Source organism: Mesoplodon bidens, assembly GCF_964165515.1.
Source record: "Mesoplodon bidens genome assembly, contig: HAP1_SCAFFOLD_128, whole genome shotgun sequence".
NCBI classification, from domain to species: Eukaryota; Metazoa; Chordata; class Mammalia; order Artiodactyla; family Ziphiidae; genus Mesoplodon; species Mesoplodon bidens.
This window is the reverse complement of record NW_027672150.1, coordinates 1-26,233: the sequence shown is the minus strand read 5'-3', so window position 1 is coordinate 26,233 and position 26,233 is coordinate 1. Positions and strand designations below refer to the sequence as shown.

The window sequence follows — 26,233 nt, the reverse complement described above, 5'->3', positions numbered from 1 at the left end:
GTTTCCTTTAAAAAACTAGAAATAGAATTACCATCCGATCCAGCAATCCCACTTCTGGTCATATACCCAGAGAAAACCATAAATCAAAAAGGCACATTCACCACAATGTTCTTAGCAGCACTATTTACAATAGCCAGGTAATGGAAGCAACCTAAATGCCCACAGACAGATGAATGGATAAAGATGGGGTACATATATAAAATGGAATATTACTCGGCCGTAAAAAGGAATGAAACTGGGTCATTTGTAGAGACATCGATGGATCTAGAGACTGTCATACAGAATGAAGTAAGTCAGAAAGAGGAAAACAAATATTGTATATTAATGCATATATGTGGAACCTAAAAGATGGTACAGATGAACTGGTTTGCAGGGAAGAAATAGAGACACAGAGGTAGAGAACAAACGTATGGACACCAAGTGTGGGAAGCCATGGGGTGGTGGTGGTGGGATGAGTTGGGAGATTGAGATTGACCTGTATACATGTATATGCATAAAATACATAACTAAAAATAACCTGCTGTATAAAAATGTAAATAAGATTAAATTTCAAAATTATAAAAAATAAAATTTAAAAATAAAACAGAAAAAAGTTCTTCCCTTCACACAGATGTATTTATAGGAATGAATTATTTCCATGCTTATATCTATAAATACATAAAGGAGGAATAAAAGCTAACTTGAACCATAAAAGAAGAAAAACTTGAAACCACCAGTTATACAGAGGAAAATCCTATCAGGGCACTTGCTGCAGTGGTAAACAATTCTGAAAATGGTCAGAGGTGGAGAATCATCTCCCATACAGCCAGCAACACCCCCCCCACACAAGGAGCGTCCTCATTGCAAAGCTGGGGGACCGAGCCGAGGCATCTCTGAATAAAGGTGAGCTGAGCCCCAGGCCAGCTGCTGCTGAACTGTTCCCACCCTTCCCAGGTAAAACACCTGAATATGTACAAGGGCTTGAAAGACTAGAAGAAAGGCCGTGGAGCCCCACCAGCGACAGCACGCAGTCCAACTTGGTGCCTGCAGGCCAGCCAGGGTGGTCCTGGACCCAGGCGCTGCTCTTCCGGAAGCTTTCCATTGTCCTGCCTGAGATACGGCACCTGTCCCGGCCCCACTGCTTTTTTCCTTCCTCACCTCTGTCCGGAGAGAAATTCCAGCGGAAGGTATGGGTGACACATCCTCTTCTTTACAGGAGGCAGCCTGGCAACTCCTGCAGAAAGGCCAGCAGAACTCCACTCACACTGGGCGACAAACAAAGCTGTGGCCCCTCACTCCCTCCCACCAGCACAGTCCCGAGACTGCTGACGGGGCAGAGAATATGGAGTCAGCCAGAGCTTCACGGGCTATTGCTGCCTGGAGCGCTGTTTATATCGACCTCAACCAGGCACACCTGGGGAGGGCCGGCCGGCAGGATAAGGCTGCCCACGTCAGCTAATCCACAACCCGCAGGGAATCACATTGTTGAAAATGGACCTCGCTAAGTCACAATAGAAGGCAAGGAAAAAAAGGACACAATGCCATTTGAAGCACCGTAGATGATTCTAGAGGTAATCACGTGACATATAGTAAGTCAGAAAGTGAAAGACACATATCATATCATATCACTTATAGGTGTTACCTAAAAATGGATACCAGGGCAGATATTTCCACCGAGAAGGGCAATCAGAGATTCATTAAACAAACTTATGGTTCACCCATGGAAAGGTGTGAGGATTGGTTTCATTACGATATCGGGCTTAACAGACTTATACAAACACAGGTGACACATATAATCACCAAAGACCTACGGAATACCAAAAGACTACTCAACATTCTGTCATGACGTACATGGGAAAAGGATCCCAGGAAAAACAGACATCTGTATATGTGTAAAAGAACCACATCTTCCACACCTACAACAAGCCAAACATTGTAATCAAACTTGCTGTAAAAAAAAATAAAAATTAAATTAAAAACACGAACAAGAAGTAGGGAGACAAACTTGAGGGGCTTTCTCCTGGCACATTCCATTCTAAATTCCAATGTAGAACACGACTTCCATTGAGGCTCTGTTGCCCTAGTAACCAGAATTGGTAAGGGAAAACTGCTGCCACCTTGTGGCCGTTTCACACAACAGCAGCTTTAATCCCAGCGCTAATGGTCAGTTGATATTCAAAATCATTGCAGACCTGTAAATGACACCTGCCCTGAAAACAAATCCTGGGGTCACTTATCGACCAAAAAATTCAAAGGACGTCCATATTTCAAAACGACCGTTTCAAAAGGCAAATTTTACGCATATTAGTTTTCTACTTCTTTTTCTTTCTTTCTTTTTTGGTTAAAAAAACGGGAAAGGAAAAAGGCATCCCTCAGAAGGGGCGAAAATAGTTGCAAACGAATCAATGGACAAAGGTTTAATCTCCAATATATATAAACAGCTCCTGCAGCTTAATATTAAAAAAACAAACAACCCAATACAAAAATGGGCAGATCTAAAGAGACGTTTCTTTAAAGAAGACACAGAGATGGCCAAGACGCACATGAAAAGCTGCTCAACCGCACTAATTATTAGAGAAATGCAAATCAAAACTACAATGAGGTATCACCTCGCACCTGTTAGAATCGGCATCATCAGAAAATCTACAAACAACAAATTCTGGGAGTGTGTGGACAAAAGGAGCCCTCTTCCACTATTGGTGAGAATGTAAATTGATACAGTCACTACGGAGAACGCTATGGAGTTTCCTTAAAAAATCTAGAAATAGAATTACCATCTGATCCAGCAATCCCACTTCTGGGCATATACCCAAAGAAAACCATAAATCAAAAAGGCACATTCACCACAATGTTCATTGCTGCACTATTTACAATAGCCAGGAAATGGAAGCAACCTAAATGCCCACAGACAGATGAATGGATAAAGATGGGGTACATATATAAAATGGAATATTTCTCGGCCATAAAAAGGAATGAAACTGGGTCATTTGTAGAGACATCGATGGATCTAGAGACTGTCATACAGAATGAAGTAAGTCAGAAAGAGGAAAACAAATATTGTATATTAATGCATATATGTGGAACCTAAAAGATGGTACAGATGAACTGGTTTGCAGGGAAGAAATAGAGACACAGAGCTAGAGAACAAACGTATGGACACCAAGTGTGGGAAGCCATGGGTTGGTGGTGGTGGGATGAGTTTGGAGATTGAAAATGACCTGTATACATGTATATGCATAAAATATATAACTAATAATAGCCTGCTGTATATAAAAGTAAATAAAATTAAATTTCAAAATTATAAAAAATAAAATTTAAAAATAAAACAGAAAAAAGTTCTTCCCTTCACACAGATGAATTTATAGGAATGAATTATTTCCATGCTTATATCTATAAATACATAAAAGAGGAATAAATTCCAACTTGAACCAAAATAAAAAAAAAACCTGAACCTATCAGGTATACAGAAGAAAACCCTACAAAGGCAATTGCTCCTGCGGTAAACAATTCTGTAGTTGGTCAGAGGTGGGGAATCATCTCACATATAGCCAGCAGCCACACGCCCCCAAGCAAGGAGCATCCTCATCGTGAAGCTGGGGTACCGTGCCGAGGCCTCTGTGAGTAAACGTAAGCTGAGCCCCAGGCCAGCTGCTGCTGAACTGTTCCCACCCTTCCCAGGTAAAACACCTGAATATGTACTAGGGCTTGAAAGCCTAGAGGAAGGGCCGCGGAGCCACACCAGCGACAGCACGCAGGCCAACTTGGTGCCTGCAGGCCAGCCAGGGTTGTCCTGGCCCCGGGCGCTCTTCCGGAAGCTTTCCATTGTCCTGCCTGAGATACCCAACCTGTCCCGGCCCCCACTGCTTTTTTCCTTCCTCACCTCTGTCCAGAGAGAAATTCCAGCGGAAGGTATGGGTGACACATCCTCTTCTTTACAGGAGGCAGCCTGGCAACTCCTGCAGTAAGGCCAGCAGAACCCCACTCACACCGGGCCACCAACAAAGCCTTGGCCCCTCACTCCCTCCCACCAGCACAGCCCCGAGACTGCTGGCGGGGCAGAGAATCTGGAGTCAGGCACAGCTTCAGGGGCTATTGCTGCCTGGAGCGCTGTTTATATTGAACTCAACCAGGCACACCTGGGGAGGGCCGGCCGGCAGGGTAAGGCTGCCCAGGTCAGCTAATCCACAACCCTCAGGGAATCATATTGTTGAAAATGGACCTCGCTAAGTCACAATAGAAGGCAAGGAAGAAAAGGACACAATGCCATTTGCAGCACCGTAGATGAGTCTAGAGGTAATCACGTGACATGTAGTAAGTCAGAAAGTGAAAGACACATATCATATCATATCACTTATAGGTGTTACCTAAAAATAGATACCAGGGCAGATATTTCCACGGAGAAGGGCAATCACAGATTCATTAAACAAACTTATGTTTCATCAAAGGAAATGTGTGAGGATCGGTTTCCTTATGATATCGGGGTTCACAGCCATATACAAACACAGGTGACATATATAAGCACCAAAGACGTACGGAATACCAAGAGAGGACTACTCAACATTCTATCATAACGTACATGGGAAAAGGATCCCAGGCAGAACAGACATCTGCATATGTGTAAAAGAACCACATCTTCCACACCTACAACAAGCCAAACATTGTAATCAAACTTGCTGTAATAAAAAATAAAAATTAAATTAAAAACACGAACAAGAAATAGGGAGACAAACTTGAGGGGCTTTCTCCTGGCACATTCCATTCTAAATTCCAATCTAGAACAGGACTTCCATTGAGGCTCTGTTGCCCTAGTAACCAGATTTGGTAAGGGAGAACTGCTGCCACCTTGTGGCCGTTTCACACAACAGCAGCTTTAATCCCAGCGCTAATGGTCAGTTGATATTCAACATCATTGCAGGCCTGTAAATGACACCTGCCCTGAAAACAAATCCTGGGGTCACATATCGACCAAAAAATTCTAAGGACGTCCATATTTCAAAACGACCGTTTCAAAAGGCATATTTTATGCACATTAGTGTTCTGCTTCTTTGTCTTTATTTCTTTTTTGGTTAAAAAGACGGGAATGGAAAAAGGCATCCCTCAGACTGGGCGAAAATCGTTGCAAACGAATCAATGGACAAAGGTTTAATCTCCAATATATATAAACAGCTCATGTAGCTTAATATTAAAAAAACAAACAACCCAATACAAAAATGGGCAGAAGTTCTAAATAGACTTTTCTTCAAAGAAGACACAGAGATGGCCAAGACGCACATGAAAAGCTGCTCAACAGCACTAATTATTAGAGAAATGCAAATCAAAACTACAATGAGGTATCACCTCACACCTGTTAGGATCGGCATCATCAGAAAATCTACAAACAACAAATTCTGGGGAGGGTGTGGACAAAAGGAGCCCTCTTCCACTATTGGTGGGAATGTAAATTGATACAGTCACTATGGAGAACAGTATGGAGTTTCCTTTAAAAAACTAGAAATAGAATTACCATCCGATCCAGCAATCCCACTTCTGGTCATATACCCAGAGAAAACCATAAATCAAAAAGGCACATTCACCACAATGTTCATTGCAGCACTATTTACAATAGCCAGGTAATGGAAGCAACCTAAATGCCCACAGACAGATGAATGGATAAAGATGGGGTACATATATAAAATGGAATATTACTCGGCCGTAAAAAGGAATGAAACTGGGTCATTTGTAGAGACATCGATGGATCTACAGACTGTCATACAGAATGAAGTAAGTCAGAAAGAGGAAAACAAATATTGTATATTAATGCATATATGTGGAACCTAAAAGATGGTACAGATGAACTGGTTTGCAGGGAAGAAATAGAGACACAGAGGTAGAGAACAAACGTATGGACACCAAGTGTGGGAAGCCATGGGGTGGTGGTGGTGGGATGAGTTAGGAGATTGAGATTGACCTGTATACATGTATATGCATAAAATACATAACTAATAATAACCTGCTGTATAAAAATGTAAATAAGATTAAATTTCAAAATTATAAAAAATAAAATTTAAAAATAAAACAGAAAAAAGTTCTTCCCTTCACACAGATGTATTTATAGGAATGAATTATTTCCATGCTTATATCTATAAATACATAAAAGAGGAATAAAAGCTAACTTGAACCATAAAAGAAGAAAAACTTGAAACCACCAGTTATACAGAGGAAAACCCTATCAGGGCACTTGCTGCAGTGGTAAACAATTCTGAAAATGGTCAGAGGTGGGGAATCATCTCCCATAGAGCCAGCAACACACCCCCCACACAAGGAGCGTCCTCATTGCAAAGCTGGGGGACCGAGCCGAGGCATCTCTGAATAAAGGTGAGCTGAGCCCCAGGCCAGCTGCTGCTGAACTGTTCCCACCCTTCCCAGGTAAAACACCTGAATATGTACAAGGGCTTGAAAGACTAGAAGAAAGGCCTTGGAGCCCCACCAGCGACAGCACGCAGTCCAACTTGGTGCCTGCAGGCCAGCCAGGGTGGTCCTGGACCCAGGCGCTGCTCTTCCGGAAGCTTTCCATTGTCCTGCCTGAGATACGGCACCTGTCCCGGCCCCACTGCTTTTTTCCTTCCTCACCTCTGTCCGGAGAGAAATTCCAGCGGAAGGTATGGGTGACACATCCTCTTCTTTACAGGAGGCAGCCTGGCAACTCCTGCAGAAAGGCCAGCAGAACTCCACTCACACCGGGCGACAAACAAAGCTGTGGCCCCTCACTCCCTCCCACCAGCACAGTCCCGAGACTGCTGACGGGGCAGAGAATATGGAGTCAGCCAGAGCTTCACGGGCTATTGCTGCCTGGAGCGCTGTTTATATCGACCTCAACCAGGCACACCTGGGGAGGGCCGGCCGGCAGGATAAGGCTGCCCACGTCAGCTAATCCACAACCCGCAGGGAATCACATTGTTGAAAATGGACCTCGCTAAGTCACAATAGAAGGCAAGGAAAAAAAGGACACAATGCCATTTGAAGCACCGTAGATGATTCTAGAGGTAATCACGTGACATATAGTAAGTCAGAAAGTGAAAGACACATATCATATCATATCACTTATAGGTGTTACCTAAAAATGGATACCAGGGCAGATATTTCCACCGAGAAGGGCAATCAGAGATTCATTAAACAAACTTATGGTTCACCCATGGAAAGGTGTGAGGATTGGTTTCATTACGATATCGGGCTTAACAGACTTATACAAACACAGGTGACACATATAATCACCAAAGACCTACGGAATACCAAAAGACTACTCAACATTCTGTCATGACGTACATGGGAAAAGGATCCCAGGAAAAACAGACATCTGTATATGTGTAAAAGAACCACATCTTCCACACCTACAACAAGCCAAACATTGTAATCAAACTTGCTGTAAAAAAAAATAAAAATTAAATTAAAAACACGAACAAGAAGTAGGGAGACAAACTTGAGGGGCTTTCTCCTGGCACATTCCATTCTAAATTCCAATGTAGAACACGACTTCCATTGAGGCTCTGTTGCCCTAGTAACCAGAATTGGTAAGGGAGAACTGCTGCCACCTTGTGGCCGTTTCACACAACAGCAGCTTTAATCCCAGCGCTAATGGTCAGTTGATATTCAAAATCATTGCAGACCTGTAAATGACACCTGCCCTGAAAACAAATCCTGGGGTCACTTATCGACCAAAAAATTCAAAGGACGTCCATATTTCAAAACGACCGTTTCAAAAGGCAAATTTTACGCATATTAGTTTTCTACTTCTTTTTCTTTCTTTCTTTTTTGGTTAAAAAAACGGGAAAGGAAAAAGGCATCCCTCAGAAGGGGCGAAAATAGTTGCAAACGAATCAATGGACAAAGGTTTAATCTCCAATATATATAAACAGCTCATGCAGCTTAATATTAAAAAAACAAACAACCCAATACAAAAATGGGCAGATCTAAAGAGACGTTTCTTTAAAGAAGACACAGAGATGGCCAAGACGCACATGAAAAGCTGCTCAACCGCACTAATTATTAGAGAAATGCAAATCAAAACTACAATGAGGTATCACCTCGCACCTGTTAGAATCGGCATCATCAGAAAATCTACAAACAACAAATTCTGGGAGTGTGTGGACAAAAGGAGCCCTCTTCCACTATTGGTGAGAATGTAAATTGATACAGTCACTACGGAGAACGCTATGGAGTTTCCTTAAAAAACCTAGAAATAGAATTACCATCTGATCCAGCAATCCCACTTCTGGGCATATACCCAAAGAAAACCATAAATCAAAAAGGCACATTCACCACAATGTTCACTGCTGCACTATTTACAATAGCCAGGTAATGGAAGCAACCTAAATGCCCACAGACAGATGAATGGATAAAGATGGGGTACATATATAAAATGGAATATTACTCGGCCATAAAAAGGAATGAAACTGGGTCATTTGTAGAGACATCGATGGATCTAGAGACTGTCATACAGAATGAAGTAAGTCAGAAAGAGGAAAACAAATATTGTATATTAATGCATATATGTGGAACCTAAAAGATGGTACAGATGAACTGGTTTGCAGGGAAGAAATAGAGACACAGAGGTAGAGAACAAACGTATGGACACCAAGTGTGGGAAGCCATGGGTTGGTGGTGGTGGGATGAGTTTGGAGATTGAAAATGACCTGTATACATGTATATGCATAAAATACATAACTAATAATAGCCTGCTGTATAAAAAAGTAAATAAAATTAAATTTCAAAATTATAAAAAATAAAATTTAAATATAAAACAGAAAAAAGTTCTTCCCTTCACACAGATGAATTTATAGGAATGAATTATTTCCATGCTTATATCTATAAATACATAAAAGAGGAATAAATTCCAACTTGAACCAAAATAAAAAAAAAACCTGAACCTATCAGGTATACAGAAGAAAACCTTACCAAGGCAATTGCTCTTGCAGTAAACAATTCTGTAGTTGGTCAGAGGTGGGGAATCATCTCACATATAGACAGCAGCCACACGCCCCCAAGCAAGGAGCATCCTCATCGTGAAGCTGGGGTACCGTGCCGAGGCCTCTGTGAGTAAACGTAAGCTGAGCCCCAGGCCAGCTGCTGCTGAACTGTTCCCACCCTTCCCAGGTAAAACACCTGAATATGTACTAGGGCTTGAAAGCCTAGAGGAAGGGCCGCGGAGCCACACCAGCGACAGCACGCAGGCCAACTTGGTGCCTGCAGGCCAGCCAGGGTTGTCCTGGCCCCGGGCGCTCTTCCGGAAGGTTTCCATTGTCCTGCCTGAGATACCCAACCTGTCACGGCCCCCACTGCTTTTTTCCTTCCTCACCTCTGTCCGGAGAGAAATTCCAGCGGAAGGTATGGGTGACACATCCTCTTCTTTACAGGAGGCAGCCTGGCAACTCCTGCAGTAAGGCCAGCAGTACCCCACTCACAGCGGGCCACCAACAAAGCCTTGGCCCCTCACTCCCTCCCACCAGCACAGCCCCGAGACTGCTGGCGGGGCAGAGAATCTGGAGTCAGGCACAGCTTCAGGGGCTATTGCTGCCTGGAGCGCTGTTTATATTGACCTCAACCAGGCACACCTGGGGAGGGCCGGCCGGCAGGGTAAGGCTGCCCAGGTCAGCTAATACACAACCCTCAGGGAATCATATTGTTGAAAATGGACCTCGCTAAGTCACAATAGAAGGCAAGGAAGAAAAGGACACAATGCCATTTGCAGCACCGTAGATGAGTCTAGAGGTAATCATGTGACATGTAGTAAGTCAGAAAGTGAAAGACACATATCCTATCATATCACTTATAGGTGTTACCTAAAAATAGATACCAGGGCAGATATTTCCACGGAGAAGGGCAAACACAGATTCATTAAACAAACTTATGTTTCATCAAAGGAAATGTGTGAGGATCGGTTTCCTTATGATATCGGGGTTCACAGACATATACAAACACAGGTGACATATATAAGCACCAAAGACGTACGGAATACCAAGAGAGGACTACTCAACATTCTATCATAACGTACATGGGAAAAGGATCCCAGGAAGAACAGACATCTGTATATGTGTAAAAGAACCACATCTTCCACACCTACAACAAGCCAAACATTGTAATCAAACTTGCTGTAATAAAAAATAAAAATTAAATTAAAAACACGAACAAGAAATAGGGAGACAAACTTGAGGGGCTTTCTCCTGGCACATTCCATTCTAAATTCCAATCTAGAACAGGACTTCCATTTAGGCTCTGTTGCCCTAGTAACCAGATTTGGTAAGGGAGAACTGCTGCCACCTTGTGGCCGTTTCACACAACAGCAGCTTTAATCCCAGCGCTAATGGTCAGTTGATATTCAACATCATTGCAGGCCTGTAAATGACACCTGCCCTGAAAAGAAATCCTGGGTCACATATCGACTAAAAAATTCTAAGGACGTCCATATTTCAAAACGACCGTTTCGAAAGGCATATTTTATGCACATTAGTGTTCTGCTTCTTTGTCTTTCTTTCTTTTTTGGTTAAAAAGACGGGAATGGAAAAAGGCATCCCTCAGACTGGGCGAAAATCGTTGCAAACGAATCAATGTACAAAGGTTTAATCTCCAATATATATAAACAGCTCATGTAGCTTAATATTAAAAAAACAAACAACCCAATACAAAAATGGGCAGAAGTTCTAAATAGACTTTTCTTCAAAGAAGACACAGAGATGGCCAAGACGCACATGAAAAGCTGCTCAAGAGCACTAATTATTAGAGAAATGCAAATCAAAACTACAATGAGGTATCACCTCACACCTGTTAGGATCGGCATCATCAGAAAATCTACAAACAACAAATTCTGGGGAGGGTGTGGACAAAAGGAGCCCTCTTCCACTATTGGTGGGAATGTAAATTGATACAGTCACTATGGAGAACAGTATGGAGTTTCCTTTAAAAAACTAGAAATAGAATTACCATCCGATCCAGCAATCCCACTTCTGGTCATATACCCAGAGAAAACCATAAATCAAAAAGGCACATTCACCACAATGTTCATTGCAGCACTATTTACAATAGCCAGGTAATGGAAGCAACCTAAATGCCCACAGACAGATGAATGGATAAAGATGGGGTACATATATAAAATGGAATATTACTCGGCCGTAAAAAGGAATGAAACTGGGTCATTTGTAGAGACATCGATGGATCTAGAGACTGTCATACAGAATGAAGTAAGTCAGAAAGAGGAAAACAAATATTGTATATTAATGCACATATGTGGAACCTAAAAGATGGTACAGATGAACTGGTTTGCAGGGAAGAAATAGAGACACAGAGGTAGAGAACAAACTTATGGACACCAAGTGTGGGAAGCCATGGAGTGGTGGTGGTGGGATGAGTTGGGAGATTGAGATTGACCTGTATACATGTATATGCATAAAATACATAACTAATAATAGCCTGCTGTATAAAAATGTAAATAAGATTAAATTTCAAAATTATAAAAAATAAAATTTAAAAATAAAACAGAAAAAAGTTCTTCCCTTCACACAGATGAATTTATAGGAATGAATTATTTCCATGCTTATATCTATAAATACATAAAAGAGGAATAAATTCCAACTTGAACCAAAATAAAAAAAAAAAAACCTGAACCTATCAGGTATACAGAAGAAAACCTTACCAAGGCAATTGCTCTTGCAGTAAACAATTCTGTAGTTGGTCAGAGGTGGGGAATCATCTCACATATAGACAGCAGCCACACGCCCCCAAGCAAGGAGCATCCTCATCGTGAAGCTGGGGTACCGTGCCGAGGCCTCTGTGAGTAAACGTAAGCTGAGCCCCAGGCCAGCTGCTGCTGAACTGTTCCCACCCTTCCCAGGTAAAACACCTGAATATGTACTAGGGCTTGAAAGCCTAGAGGAAGGGCCGCGGAGCCACACCAGCGACAGCACGCAGGCCAACTTGGTGCCTGCAGGCCAGCCAGCGTTGTCCTGGCCCCGGGCGCTCTTCCGGAAGCTTTCCATTGTCCTGCCTGAGATACCCAACCTGTCACGGCCCCCACTGCTTTTTTCCTTCCTCACCTCTGTCCGGAGAGAAATTCCAGCGGAAGGTATGGGTGACACATCCTCTTCTTTACAGGAGGCAGCCTGGCAACTCCTGCAGTAAGGCCAGCAGTACCCCACTCACAGCGGGCCACCAACAAAGCCTTGGCCCCTCACTCCCTCCCACCAGCACAGCCCCGAGACTGCTGGCGGGGCAGAGAATCTGGAGTCAGGCACAGCTTCAGGGGCTATTGCTTCCTGGAGCGCTGTTTATATTGACCTCAACCAGGCACACCTGGGGAGGGCCGGCCGGCAGGGTAAGGCTGCCCAGGTCAGCTAATACACAACCCTCAGGGAATCATATTGTTGAAAATGGACCTCGCTAAGTCAGAATAGAAGGCAAGGAAGAAAAGGACACAATGCCATTTGCAGCACCGTAGATGAGTCTAGAGGTAATCATGTGACATGTAGTAAGTCAGAAAGTGAAAGACACATATCCTATCATATCACTTATAGGTGTTACCTAAAAATAGATACCAGGGCAGATATTTCCACGGAGAATGGCAAACACAGATTCATTAAACAAACTTATGTTTCATCAAAGGAAATGTGTGAGGATCGGTTTCCTTATGATATCGGGGTTCACAGACATATACAAACACAGGTGACATATATAAGCACCAAAGACGTACGGAATACCAAGAGAGGACTACTCAACATTCTATCATAACGTACATGGGAAAAGGATCCCAGGAAGAACAGACATCTGTATATGTGTAAAAGAACCACATCTTCCACACCTACAACAAGCCAAACATTGTAATCAAACTTGCTGTAATAAAAAATAAAAATTAAATTAAAAACACGAACAAGAAATAGGGAGACAAACTTGAGGGGCTTTCTCCTGGCACATTCCATTCTAAATTCCAATCTAGAACAGGACTTCCATTGAGGCTCTGTTGCCCTAGTAACCAGATTTGGTAAGGGAGAACTGCTGCCACCTTGTGGCCGTTTCACACAACAGCAGCTTTAATCCCAGCGCTAATGGTCAGTTGATATTCAACATCATTGCAGGCCTGTAAATGACACCTGCCCTGAAAAGAAATCCTGGGTCACATATCGACCAAAAAATTCTAAGGACGTCCATATTTCAAAACGACCGTTTCGAAAGGCTTATTTTATGCACATTAGTGTTCTGCTTCTTTGTCTTTCTTTCTTTTTTGGTTAAAAAGACGGGAATGGAAAAAGGCATCCCTCAGACTGGGCGAAAATCGTTGCAAACGAATCAATGTACAAAGGTTTAATCTCCAATATATATAAACAGCTCATGTAGCTTAATATTAAAAAAACAAACAACCCAATACAAAAATGGGCAGAAGTTCTAAATAGACTTTTCTTCAAAGAAGACACAGAGATGGCCAAGACGCACATGAAAAGCTGCTCAACAGCACTAATTATTAGAGAAATGCAAATCAAAACTACAATGAGGTATCACCTCACACCTGTTAGGATCGGCATCATCAGAAAATCTACAAACAACAAATTCTGGGGAGGGTGTGGACAAAAGGAGCCCTCTTCCACTATTGGTGGGAATGTAAATTGATACAGTCACTATGGAGAACATTATGGAGTTTCCTTTAAAAAACTAGAAATAGAATTACCATCCGATCCAGCAATCCCACTTCTGGTCATATACCCAGAGAAAACCATAAATCAAAAAGGCACATTCACCACAATGTTCATTGCAGCACTATTTACAATAGCCAGGTAATGGAAGCAACCTAAATGCCCACAGACAGATGAATGGATAAAGATGGGGTACATATATAAAATGGAATATTACTCGGCCGTAAAATGGAATGAAACTGGGTCATTTGTAGAGACATCGATGGATCTAGAGACTGTCATACAGAATGAAGTAAGTCAGAAAGAGGAAAACAAATATTGTATATTAATGCATATATGTGGAACCTAAAAGATGGTACAGATGAACTGGTTTGCAGGGAAGAAATAGAGACACAGAGGTAGAGAACAAACGTATGGACACCAAGTGTGGGAAGCCATGGGGTGGTGGTGGTGGGATGAGTTGGGAGATTGAGATTGACCTGTATACATGTATATGCATAAAATACATAACTAAAAATAACCTGCTGTATAAAAATGTAAATAAGATTAAATTTCAAAATTATAAAAAATAAAATTTAAAAATAAAACAGAAAAAAGTTCTTCCCTTCACACAGATGTATTTATAGGAATGAATTATTTCCATGCTTATATCTATAAATACATAAAAGAGGAATAAAAGCTAACTTGAACCATAAAAGAAGAAAAACTTGAAACAGCCAGTTATACAGAGGAAAACCCTATCAGGGCACTTGCTGCAGTGGTAAACAATTCTGAAAATGGTCAGAGGTGGAGAATCATCTCCCATACAGCCAGCAACACACCCCCCACACAAGGAGCGTCCTCATTGCAAAGCTGGGGGACCGAGCCGAGGCATCTCTGAATAAAGGTGAGCTGAGCCCCAGGCCAGCTGCTGCTGAACTGTTCCCACCCTTCCCAGGTAAAACACCTGAATATGTACAAGGGCTTGAAAGACTAGAAGAAAGGCCGTGGAGCCCCACCAGCGACAGCACGCAGTCCAACTTGGTGCCTGCAGGCCAGCCAGGGTGGTCCTGGACCCAGGCGCTGCTCTTCCGGAAGCTTTCCATTGTCCTGCCTGAGATACGGCACCTGTCCCGGCCCCACTGCTTTTTTCCTTCCTCACCTCTGTCCGGAGAGAAATTCCAGCGGAAGGTATGGGTGACACATCCTCTTCTTTACAGGAGGCAGCCTGGCAACTCCTGCAAAAAGGCCAGCAGAACTCCACTCACACCGGGCGACAAACAAAGCTGTGGCCCCTCACTCCCTCCCACCAGCACAGTCCCGAGACTGCTGACGGGGCAGAGAATATGGAGTCAGCCACAGCTTCAAGGGCTATTGCTGCCTGGAGCGCTGTTTATTTCGACCTCAACCAGGCACACCTGGGGAGGGCCGGCCGGCAGGATAAGGCTGCCCACGTCAGCTAATCCACAACCCGCAGGGAATCACATTGTTGAAAATGGACCTCGCTAAGTCACAATAGAAGGCAAGGAAAAAAAGGACACAATGCCATTTGAAGCACCGTAGATGATTCTAGATGTAATCACGTGACATATAGTAAGTCAGAGAGTGAAAGACACATCATATCATATCACTTATAGGTGTTACCTAAAAATGGATACCAGGGCAGATATTTCCACCGAGAAGGGCAATCAGAGGTTCATTAAACAAACTTATGGTTCACCCATGGAAAGGTGTGAGGATTGGTTTCATTACGATATCGGGTTTAACAGACTTATACAAACACAGGTGACACATATAATCACCAAAGACCTACGGAATACCAAAAGACTACTCAACATTCTGTCATGACGTACATGGGAAAAGGATCCCAGGAAAAACAGACATCTGTATATGTGTAAAAGAACCACATCTTCCACACCTACAACAAGCCAAACATTGTAATCAAACTTGCTGTAAAAAAAAATAAAAATTAAATTAAAAACATGAACAAGAAGTAGGGAGACAAACATGAGGGGCTTTCTCCTGGCACATTCCATTCTAAATTCCAATCTAGAACACGACTTCCATTGAGGCTCTGTTGCCCTAGTAACCAGAATTGGTAAGAGAGAACTGGTGCCACCTTGTGGCCGTTTCACACAACAGCAGCTTTAATCCCAGCGCTAATGGTCAGTTGATATTCAAAATCATTGCAGACCTGTAAATGACACCTGCCCTGAAAACAAATCCTGGGGTCACTTATCGAGCAAAAAATTCAAAGGACGTCCGTATTTCAAAATGACCGTTTCAAAAGGCAAATTTTACGCATATTAGTTTTCTACTTCTTTTTCTTTCTTTCTTTTTTGGTTAAAAAAACGGGAAATGAAAAAGGCATCCCTCAGATGGGGCGAAAATAGTTGCAAACGAATCAATGGACAAAGGTTTAATCTCCAATATATATAAACAGCTCATGCAGCTTAATATTAAAAAAACAAACAACCCAATACAAAAATGGGCAGATCTAAAGAGACGTTTCTTTAAAGAAGACACAGAGATGGCCAAGACGCACATGAAAAGCTGCTCAACAGCACTAATTATTAGAGAAATGCAAATCAAAACTACAATGAGGTATCACCTCGCACCTGTTAGAATCGGCATCATCAGAAAATCTACAAACAACAAATTCTGGGAGTGTGTGGACAAAAGGAGCCCTCTTCCACTATTGGTGAGAATGTAAATTGATACAGTCACTACGGAGAACGCTATGGAGTTTCCTTAAAAAATCTAGAAATAGAATTACCATCTGATCCAGCAATCCCACTTCTGGGCATATACCCAAAGAAAACCATAAATCAAAAAGGCACATTCACCACAATGTTCATTGCTGCACTATTTACAATAGCCAGGTAATGGAAGCAGCCTAAATGCCCACAGACAGATGAATGGATAAAGATTGGGTACATATATAAAATGGAATATTACTCGGCAATAAAAAGGAATGAAACTGGGTCATTTGTAGAGACATCGATGGATCTAGAGACTGTCATACAGAATGAAGTAAGTCAGAAAGAGGAAAACAAATATTGTATATTAATGCATATATGGGAACCAAAAAAATTGTACAGATGAACTGGTTTGCAGGGAAGAAATAGAGACACAGAGGTAGAGAACAAACGTATGGACACCAAGTGTGGGAAGCCATGGGTTGGTGGTGGTGGGATGAGTTTGGAGATTGAAAATGACCTGTATACATGTATATGCATAAAATACATAACTAATAATAGCCTGCTGTATATAAAAGTAAATAAAATTAAATTTCAAAATTATAAAAAATAAAATTTAAAAATAAAACAGAAAAAAGTTCTTCCCTTCACACAGATGAATTTATAGGAATGAATTATTTCCATGCTTATATCTATAAATACATAAAAGAGGAATAAATTCCAACTTGAACCAAAATAAAAAAAAAAACCTGAACCTATCAGGTATACAGAAGAAAACCCTACCAAGGCAATTGCTCCTGCGGTAAACAATTCTGTAGTTGGTCAGAGGTGGGGAATCATCTCACATATAGCCAGAGCCACACGCCCCCAAGCAAGGAGCATCCTCATCGTGAAGCTCGAGTACCGTGCCGAGGCCTCTGTGAGTAAACGTAAGCTGAGCCCCAGGCCAGCTGCTGCTGAACTGTTCGAACCCTTCCCAGGTAAAACACCTGAATATGTACTAGGGCTTGAAAGCCTAGAGGAAGGGCCGCGGAGCCACACCAGCGACAGCACGCAGGCCAACTTGGTGCCTGCAGGCCAGCCAGGGTTGTCCTGGCCCCGGGCGCTCTTCCGGAAGCTTTCCATTGTCCTGCCTGAGATACCCAACCTGTCCCGGCCCCCACTGCTTTTTTCCTTCCTCACCTCTGTCCGGAGAGAAATTCCAGCGGAAGGTATTGGTGACACATCCTCTTCTTTACAGGAGGCAGCCTGGCAACTCCTGCAGTAAGGCCAGCAGAACCCCACTCACACCGGGCCACCAACAAAGCCTTGGCCCCTCACTCCCTCCCACCAGCACAGCCCCGAGACTGCTGGCGGGGCAGAGAATCTGGAGTCAGGCACAGCTTCAGGGGCTATTGCTGCCTGGAGCGCTGTTTATATTGAACTCAACCAGGCACACCTGGGGAGGGCCGGCCGGCAGGGTAAGGCTGCCCAGGTCAGCTAATCCACAACCCTCAGGGAATCATATTGTTGAAAATGGACCTCGCTAAGTCACAATAGAAGGCAAGGAAGAAAAGGACACAATGCCATTTGCAGCACCGTAGATGAGTCTAGAGGTAATCACGTGACATGTAGTAAGTCAGAAAGTGAAAGACACATATCCTATCATATCACTTATAGGTGTTACCTAAAAATAGATACCAGGGCAGATATTTCCACGGAGAAGGGCAATCACAGATTCATTAAACAAACTTATGTTTCATCAAAGGAAATGTGTGAGGATCGGTTTCCTTATGATATCGGGGTTCACAGCCATATACAAACACAGGTGACATATATAAGCACCAAAGACGTAGGGAATACCAAGAGAGGAATACTCAACATTTTATCATATCGTACATGGGAAAAGGATCCCAGGAAGAACAGACATCTGTATATGTGTAAAAGAACCACATCTTCCACACCTACAACAAGCCAAACATTGTAATCAAACTTGCTGTAATAAAAAATAAAAATTAAATTAAAAACACGAACAAGAAATAGGGAGACAAACTTGAGGGGCTTTCTCCTGGCACATTCCATTCTAAATTCCAATCTAGAACAGGACTTCCATTGAGGCTCTTTTGCCCTAGTAACCAGATTTGGTAAGGGAGAACTGCTGCCACCTTGTGGCCGTTTCACACAACAGCAGCTTTAATCCCAGCTCTAATGGTCAGTTGATATTCAACATCATTGCAGGCCTGTGAATGACACCTGCCCTGAAAAGAAATCCTGGGGTCACATATCGACCAAAAAATTCTAAGGACGTCGATATTTCAAAACGACCGTTTCAAAAGGCATATTTTATGCACATTAGTGTTCTGCTTCTTTGTCTTTCTTTCTTTTTTGGTTAAAAAGACGGGAATGGAAAAAGGCATCCCTCAGACTGGGCGAAAATCGTTGCAAACGAATCAATGTACAAAGGTTTAATCTCCAATATATATAAACAGCTCATGTAGCTTAATATTAAAAAAACAAACAGCCCAATACAAAAATGGGCAGAAGTTCTAAATAGACTTTTCTTCAAAGAAGACACAGAGATGGCCAAGACGCACATGAACAGCTGCTCAACAGCACAAATTATTAGAGAAATGCAAATCAAAACTACAATGAGGTATCACCTCACACCTGTTAGGATTGGCATCATCAGAAAATCTACAAACATCAAATTCTGGGGAGGGTGTGGACAAAAGGAGCCCTCTTCCACTATTGGTGGGAATGTAAATTGATACAGTCACTATGGAGAACAGTATGGAGTTTCCTTTAAAAAACTAGAAATAGAATTACCATCCGATCCAGCAATCCCACTTCTGGTCATATACCCAGAGAAAACCATAAATCAAAAAGGCACATTCACCACAATGTTCATTGCTGCACTATTTACAATAGCCAGGTAATGGAAGCAACCTAAATGCCCACAGACAGATGAATGGATAAAGATGGGGTACATATATAAAATGGAATATTACTCGGCCGTAAAATGGAATGAAACTGGGTCATTTGTAGAGACATCGATGGATCTAGAGACTGTCATACAGAATGAAGTAAGTCAGAAAGAGGAAAACAAATATTGTATATTAATGCATATATGTGGAACCTAAAAGATGGTACAGATGAACTGGTTTGCAGGGAAGAAATAGAGACACAGAGGTAGAGAACAAACGTATGGACACCAAGTGTGGGAAGCCATGGGGTGGTGGTGGTGGGATGAGTTGGGAGATTGAGATTGACCTGTATACATGTATATGCATAAAATACATAACTAAAAATAACCTGCTGTATAAAAATGTAAATAAGATTAAATTTCAAAATTATAAAAAATAAAATTTAAAAATAAAACAGAAAAAAGTTCTTCCCTTCACACAGATGTATTTATAGGAATGAATTATTTCCATGCTTATATCTATAAATACATAAAAGAGGAATAAAAGCTAACTTGAACCATAAAAGAAGAAAAACTTGAAACAGCCAGTTATACAGAGGAAAACCCTATCAGGGCACTTGCTGCAGTGGTGAACAATTCTGAAAATGGTCAGAGGTGGAGAATCATCTCCCATACAGCCAGCAACACACCCCCCACACAAGGAGCGTCCTCATTGCAAAGCTGGGGGACCGAGCCGAGGCATCTCTGAATAAAGGTGAGCTGAGCCCCAGGCCAGCTGCTGCTGAACTGTTCCCACCCTTCCCAGGTAAAACACCTGAATATGTACAAGGGCTTGAAAGACTAGAAGAAAGGCCGTGGAGCCCCACCAGCGACAGCACGCAGTCCAACTTGGTGCCTGCAGGCCAGCCAGGGTGGTCCTGGACCCAGGCGCTGCTCTTCAGGAAGCTTTCCATTGTCCTGCCTGAGATACGGCACCTGTCCCGGCCCCACTGCTTTTTTCCTTCCTCACCTCTGTCCGGAGAGAAATTCCAGCGGAAGGTATGGGTGACACATCCTCTTCTTTACAGGAGGCAGCCTGGCAACTCCTGCAGAAAGGCCAGCAAAACTCCACTCACACCGGGCGACAAACAAAGCTGTGGCCCCTCACACCCTCCCGCCAGCACAGTCCCGAGACTGCTGACGGGGCACAGAATATGGAGTCATCCAGAGCTTCACGGGCTATTGCTGCCTGGAGCGCTGTTTATATCGACCTCAACCAGGCACACCTGGGGAGGGCCGGCCGGCAGGATAAGGCTGCCCACGTCAGCTAATCCACAACCCGCAGGGAATCACATTGTTGAAAATGGACCTCGCTAAGTCACAATAGAAGGCAAGGAAAAAAAGGACACAATGCCATTTGAAGCACCGTAGATGATTCTAGATATAATCACGTGACATATAGTAAGTCAGAAAGTGAAAGACACATCATATCATATCACTTATAGGTGTTACCTAAAAATGGATACCACGGCAGATATTTCCACCGAGAAGGGCAATCAGAGATTCATTAAACAAACTTATGGTTCACCCATGGAAAGGTGTGAGGATTGGTTTCATTACGATATCGGGTTTAACAGACTTATACAAACACAGGTGACACATATAATCACCAAAGACCTACGGAATACCAAAAGACTACTCAACATTCTGTCATGACGTACATGGGAAAAGGATCCCAGGAAAAACAGACATCTGTATATGTGTAAAAGAACCACATCTTCCACACCTACAACAAGCCAAACATTGTAATCAAACTTGCTGTAAAAAAAAATAAAAATTAAATTAAAAACACGAACAAGAAGTAGGGAGACAAACTTGAGGGGCTTTCTCCTGGCACATTCCATTCTAAATTCCAATCTAGAACACGACTTCCATTGAGGCTCTGTTGCCCTAGTAACCAGAATTGGTAAGGGAGAACTGCTGCCACCTTGTGGCCGTTTCACACAACAGCAGCTTTAATCCCAGCGCTAATGGTCAGTTGATATTCAAAATCATTGCAGACCTGTAAATGACACCTGCCCTGAAAACAAATCCTGGGGTCACTTATCGACCAAAAAATTCAAAGGACGTCCATATTTCAAAACGACCGTTTCAAAAGGCAAATTTTACGCATATTAGTTTTCTACTTCTTTTTCTTTCTTTCTTTCTTTTTTGGTTAAAAAAACGGGAAAGGAAAAAGGCATCCCTCAGAAGGGGCGAAAATAGTTGCAAGCGAATCAATGGACAAAGGTTTAATCTCCAATATATATAAACAGCTCCTGCAGCTTAATATTAAAAAAAACAAACAACCCAATACAAAAATGGGCAGAAGTTATAAATAGACTTTTCTTCAAAGAAGACACAGAGATGGCCAAGACGCACATGAAAAGCTGCTCAACAGCACTAATTATTAGAGAAATGCAAATCAAAACTACAATGAGGTATCACCTCGCACCTGTTAGAATCGGCATCATCAGAAAATCTACAAACAACAAATTCTGGGAGTGTGTGGACAAAAGGAGCCCTCTTCCACTATTGGTGAGAATGTAAATTGATACAGTCACTACGGAGAACGCTATGGAGTTTCCTTAAAAAATCTAGAAATAGAATTACCATCTGATCCAGCAATCCCACTTCTGGGCATATACCCAAAGAAAACCATAAATCAAAAAGGCACATTCACCACAATGTTCATTGCTGCACTATTTACAATAGCCAGGTAATGGAAGCAACCTAAATGCCCACAGACAGATGAATGGATAAAGATTGGGTACATATATAAAATGGAATATTACTCGGCCATAAAAAGGAATGAAACTGGGTCATTTGTAGAGACATCGATGGATCTAGAGACTGTCATACAGAATGAAGTAAGTCAGAAAGAGGAAAACAAATATTGTATATTAATGCATATATGGGAACCAAAAAAATTGTACAGGTGAACTGGTTTGCAGGGAAGAAATAGAGACACAGAGGTAGAGAACAAACGTATGGACACCAAGTGTGGGAAGCCATGGGTTGGTGGTGGTGGGATGAGTTTGGAGATTGAAAATGACCTGTATACATGTATATGCATAAAATACATAACTAATAATAGCCTGCTGTATATAAAAGTAAATAAAATTAAATTTCAAAATTATAAAAAATAAAATTTAAAAATAAAACAGAAAAAAGTTCTTCCCTTCACACAGATGAATTTATAGGAATGAATTATTTCCATGCTTATATCTATAAATACATAAAAGAGGAATAAATTCCAACTTGAACCAAAATAAAAAAAAAACCTGAACTTATCAGGTATACAGAAGAAAACCTTACCAAGGCAATTGCTCCTGCGGTAAGCAATTCTGTAGTTGGTCAGAGGTGGGGAATCATCTCACATATAGCCAGCAGCCACACGCCCCCAAGCAAGGAGCATCCTCATCGTGAAGCTGGGGTACCGTGCCGAGGCCTCTGTGAGTAAATGTAAGCTGAGCCCCAGGCCAGCTGCTGCTGAACTGTTCCCACCCTTCCCAGGTAAAACACCTGAATATGTACTAGGGCTTGAAAGCCTAGAGGAAGGGCCGCGGAGCCACACCAGCGACAGCACGCAGGCCAACTTGGTCCCTCAGGCCAGCCAGGGTTGTCCTGGCCCCGGGCGCTCTTCCGGAAGCTTTCCATTGTCCTGCCTGAGATACCCAACCTCTCCCGGCCCCCACTGCTTTTTTCCTTCCTCACCTCTGTCCGGAGAGAAATTCCAGCGGAAGGTATGGGTGACACATCCTCTTCTTTACAGGAGGCAGCCTGGCAACTCCTGCAGTAAGGCCAGCAGAACCCCACTCACACCGGGCCACCAACAAAGCCTTGGCCCCTCACTCCCTCCCACCAGCACAGCCCCGAGACTGCTGGCGAGGCAGAGAATCTGGAGTCAGGCACAGCTTCAGGGGCTATTGCTGCCTGGAGCGCTGTTTATATTGACCTCAACCAGGCACACCTGGGGAGGGCCGGCCGGCAGGATAAGGCTGCCCATGTCAGCTAATCCACAACCCGCAGGGAATCACATTGTTGAAAATGGACCTCGCTATGTCAGAACAGAAGTCAAGGAAAAAAGGACACAATGCCTTTTGCAGCACCGTAGATGAGTCTAGAGGTAATCACGTGACATGTAGTAAGTCAGAAAGTGAAAGACACATATCATATCATACCACTTATAGGTGTTACCTAAAAATGGATACCAGGGCAGATATTTCCACGGAGAAGGGCAATCACAGATTCATTAAAGAAACTTATGGTTCACCCATGGAAAGGTGTGAGGATTGGTTTCATTACGATATCGGGGTTAACAGACTTATACAAACACAGGTGACATATATAATCACCAAAGACCTACGGAATACCAAAAGACTACTCAACATTCTGTCATAACGTACATGGGAAAAGGATCCCAGGAAAAACAGACATCTGTATATGTGTAAAAGAACCACATCTTCCACACCTACAACATGCCAAACATTGTAATCAAACTTGCTGTAATAAAAAATAAAAATTAAATTAAAAACACGAAACAGAAGTAGGGAGACAAACTTGAGGGGCTTTCTCCTGGAACATTCCATTCTAAATTGCAATCTAGAACACGACCTCCATTGAGGCTCTGTTGCCCTAGTAATCAGAATTGGTAAGGGAGAACTGCTGCCACCTTGAGGCCGTTTCACAGCAGCTTTAATCCCAGCGCTAATGGTCAATAGATATTCAAAATCATTGCAGGCCTGTAAATGACACCTGCCCTGAAAACAAATCCTGGGGTCACATATCGACCAAAAAATTCAAAGGACGTCCATATTTCAAAACGACCTTTTCAAAAGGAATATTTTATGCACATTAGTTTTCTGCTTCTTGTTCTTTCTTTCTTTTTTGGTTAAAAAAACGGGAATGGAAAAAGGCATCCCTCAGAAGGGGCGAAAATAGTTGCAAACGAATCAATGGACAAAGGTTTAATGTCCAATATATATAAACAGCTCATGCAGCTTAATATTAAAAAAACAAACAACCCAATACAAAAATGGGCAGATCTAAAGAGACGTTTCTTCAAAGAAGACACAGAGATGGCCAAGACGCACATGAAAAGCTGCTCAACAGCACTAATTATTAGAGAAATGCAAATCAAAACTACAATGAGGTATCACCTCACACCTGTTAGAATCGGCATCATCAGAAAATCTAGAAACAAGAAATTCTGGGGAGGGTGTGGACAAAAGGATCCCTCTTCCACTATTGGTGGGAATGTAAATTGATACAGTCAGTATGGAGAACACTATGGAGTTTCCTTAAAAAAACTAGAAATAGAATTACCATCTGATCCAGCAATCCCACTTTAGGGCATATACCCAGAGAAAACCATAAATCAAAAAGGCACATTCACCACAATGTTCATTGCAGCACTATTTACAATAGCCAGGTAATGGAAGCAACCTAATTCCCACAGACAGTTGAATGGATATAATTGGGGTACATATATAAAATGGAATATTACTCGGCCATAAAATGGAATGAAACAGGGTCATTTGTAGAGCCATCGATGGATGTAGAGACTGTCATACAGAATGAAGTAAGTCAGAAAGAGGAAAACAAATATTGTATATTAATGCATATATGTGGAACCTAAAAGATGGTACAGATGAACTGGTTTGCAGGGAAGAAATAGAGACACAGAGGTAGAGAACACACGTATGGACACCAAGTTTGGGAAGCCATGGGGTGGTGGTGGTGGGATGAGTTGGGAGATTGGGATTGACCTGTATAAATATATATGCATAAAATACATAACTGATAATAACCTGCTGTGTAAAAAAGTAAATAAAATTAAATTTCAAAATTTTAAAAAATAAAATTTAAAAATAAAACAGAAAAAAGTTCTTCCCTTCACACACATGTATTTAAAGGAATGAATTATTTCCATGCTTATATCTATAAATACATAAAAGAGGAATAAAAGCTAACTTGAACCATAAACGAAAAAATACCTGAACCCACCCGTTATACAGAGGAAAACCCTATCAGGGCACTTGCTCCAGCGGTAAACAATTCTGAAATTGGTCAGAGGTGTGGAGTCATCTGCCATCCAGCTAGCACCCACCCCCCACGCAAGGAGCATCCTCATTGCAAAACCGGGAGACTGTGCCGAGGCATCTCTGAATAAAGGTGAGCAGAGCCCAAGGCCAGCTGCTGCTGAACTGTTCCCACCCTTCCCAGGTAAATCACCTGAATATGTACAAGGGCTTGAAAGCCTAGAGGAAGGGCCGTGGAGCCACACTAGCGACAGCACGCAGGCCAACTGGTGCCTGCAGGCCAGCCAGGGTGGTCCTGGCCCCGGTACTCTTCCAGAAGCTTTCCATTTTCCTGCCTGTGATACCCCTCCTGTCCCGGACCCCACTGCTTTTTTCCTTCCTCACATCTGTCCGGAGAGAAATTCCAGCGGAAGGTATGGGTGACACATCCTCTTCTTTACATGTGGCAGCCTGGCAACTCCTGCAGAAAGGCCAGCAGTGCCACACTCACACCGGGCCGCCAACAAAGCTGTGGCCCCTCATTCCCTCCCACCAGCTCAGCCCCGAGACCGCTGACAGGGCAGAGAATATGGAGTCAGGCACAGCTTCAGGGGCTATTGCTGCCTGGAGCGCTGTTTATATTGACCTCACCCAGGCACACCTGGGGAGGGCCGGCCGGCAGGGTAAGGCTGCCCAGGTCAGCTAATCCACAACCCGCAGGGAATCACATTGTTGAAAATGGACCTCACTAAGGCAGAATAGAAGCAAAGGAAAATAAGGACACAATGCTATTTGCAGCACCGTAGATGAGTCTAGAAGTAATCACGTGACTTGTCGTAAGTCAGAAAGTGAAAGACACATATCATATCATATCACTTATAGGTGTTACCTAAAAATGGATACCAGGGCAGATATTTCCACCGAGAAGGGCAATCACAGATTCATTAAACAAACTTATGGTTCACCAATGGAAAGGTGTGAGGA

General features: G+C 42.6%; 1 long non-coding RNA gene across 1 annotated transcript; it reads left to right on the top strand.

Annotated features, from left to right (window-relative positions):
• Nucleotides 1-3,200: 3,200 nt before the first annotated feature.
• LOC308610533 lies at nt 3,201-25,207 on the top strand. Its single transcript, XR_014014574.1, has 2 exons — nt 3,201-3,254; nt 25,056-25,207. It is a non-coding gene; the product is annotated as an uncharacterized lncRNA (long non-coding RNA).
• The last annotated feature ends 1,026 nt before the right edge of the window (nt 25,208-26,233 follow it).